This window comes from Camelina sativa, chromosome 8 (assembly GCF_000633955.1).
Source record: "Camelina sativa cultivar DH55 chromosome 8, Cs, whole genome shotgun sequence".
NCBI lineage: Eukaryota > Viridiplantae > Streptophyta > Magnoliopsida > Brassicales > Brassicaceae > Camelina > Camelina sativa.
The window spans coordinates 15,684,961-15,687,390 of NC_025692.1; the positions used below are offsets into that span (position 1 = coordinate 15,684,961).

At 24.3% G+C, this 2,430-nt stretch overlaps 1 protein-coding gene across 1 annotated transcript in view; it reads right to left on the reverse strand.

Moving 5' to 3' along the window:
- Positions 1–311, reverse strand: part of LOC104707248 — a 2,299-nt gene extending 1,988 nt beyond the window's left edge. Inside the window, exon 1 of the mRNA XM_010423555.2 lies at positions 171–311. The gene's annotated coding sequence lies outside the window, so the exon portion shown is untranslated. The remainder of the gene's footprint in view (positions 1–170) is intronic.

A 2,430-nucleotide genomic window follows, 5' to 3' on the forward strand; every position in this document is an offset into this window, starting at 1 on the left:
AAAAAAAAAAAAAAAAAAAAACACAATCACTTGTCCTAAACCAATTCAAGAAGCCCCTTTGTAATAATAAAAATCCCAAATTTCGTGTAACCCTAATCGAATTCGAGAATCTAATTCATAGTAAACTACAGATTGGGAAATTTAGTCAACAAGGTAGAGAAAGGTGATACCTGTAATGCAATCTCGGTCACCGGCGAAACCGAATCAGTGAGTCAAGATGTATAACCGAGTCAAAAGTTTCACGAATTCAGAAACAGGAACCAACCATTGTTCGTTTGAGATATGAGGCACACACACAAAATAAACAAATTGAAGTCGCTTTCATAAATTTTAGGTCTTTACGTTGTTTCCAACAGTCACGGATTTGTGATGTTCGTAACTAAACCGGACCCGGCTATTTAAACCGGTTTCAACTGCGATTCAGATGTCATACCGGGTGATTAAATTTTCAATTTTGGTGAATTATTTGCACTTTTGCAGCCTACAAAAATGACAAACTTACATATATAGGCAACCAAAAATTTTGGTGACGCTTTAGAATAATCTCTTAAGAATTAATAATCACTATAAATTAATAAATTTTGCTGGTCTCAAGTTGGGCCAGTGTAAAAATTAACAATATTCGATAAGATAATAAGATAATAATTTTTTTGAAATCTTAATATAAAATATGGTCCCAATAATATCATAAATTAATAATCATGTAAATTTATATATATATATACTGATATAATAGTGTATGTTTCTCCTAAAACTCATTTCTATAGAACATTTGTAATGTTGTATTTTCAAACTATAATGATATCTCTAAAATATTTTATAACATGTCATACAAATAATTAAATTTTAAAGTTTTAATTTTTAGATATGCATCATTTACAATTTGATAATTAGACAGATTATTAAAATATGAGAATTAATATTATTATTATTCATAAATTTGAATTTATGTATGTCATGTGTATAAGTCAATTTGTTTATAGTATTTGTAATTTATTGTCAATAATGCTTTATAAATATTACAAGTTCAATTCCTAAACCATAAAATTTATAACATCCGAAAGTTTAATCTTATTTTGCTATAATTGTTCCAATTCATAATTTAAAAAAAAAAAAAAAATTAAAAATATATCTATAAATTAATAATTATTAATTTACACTGTAAATTAATAATTATTAATTTATAGATAAATTAATATCACTATAAATTAATAAAATGTCTTGGTCCCAACATTATTAATTTATAGAGGTTTTACTGTATATAGTTATTAATATTTTAAATAATTGTGGTAACATCTTGAACTTTCAAAAACATTTTTCTTAATTTCTAACTTTTAAAATGAATAGAAATAATTTAAGAATAGAGGAAAATCTTTATCCAAATTTCACTTCATACGATTTTACGATAAATTAATGTACAAAAATATATGATAATTTGATTTTTTTTAATAGCATGTTTTATTATTTGCTCTAAAAATATATATATTTTCATCTTATTTTTAACTACATATTCTTCAAGGCATTATAATAAAATATCTTGTAATGACATTTTAATAATTTACTTAAAATTAATTAAACAAAGATTGGAGTATTGTACATTGCATGTGCAATGCAAGCTCTACTCTAATAGTGTATACCTCGATTTCGCATATCATGGCGATCGAATACATTGTGATGTTTCTTCCAAATCATATTTTGTTTTGTCCAGATCTTTACATAGATCAAGTAAAGAATATACCTAAACATTTTTTGTTTATGAGGTAATAATCTCAATAATCATCTACCATTTAAATTCTGGATCCCTTGTGTGAAAACCGTATAATAACTACTTTATCCCTGGTAGACTATTTTATAATAGAATAGTTGTAAGATATAACTTTAAATTAACATATTGTTCTAAATTTTATTTCTTTTTAGTTTAACGACTGGGTTTTAGCAAAAAAAAAATCTTCAAATCGTTGATTTTGTAACATTATCTCCAACCTCAAGAAAATGCAAATCAATCATACAAAATCAAAAATGATATGTAATATAAGCTTTATACGTATTTTCAAAATGTTTTCATGGTCATCTACATTAGATTTTAAATTTCTAATATAGATTTAAACTACTCGTCGTGAGGCTTCAATTTGATATATTACCGGTGAATATTTTATTAATATGATGGTAAGAACGAAGCTTATATTGCATATTATTTTTTATTCGTATGATTAATTTACATTTTCTGGAGGTAAAATGATGAAGCTGCAAAAAATGGTGTCTTCAATGATTTTTTCGTATGAAGTTTATAACGATTTTCTATTTATTTTTAAATATTTAATATATTTTGATATTTTCTAATGGTATGTTGTATATTTTCTTTGAATTGTTTCCAATTTGTATTTACCTCCTCCTTTTAAAATAATGTTTACCTAAATTTATTATTAAATT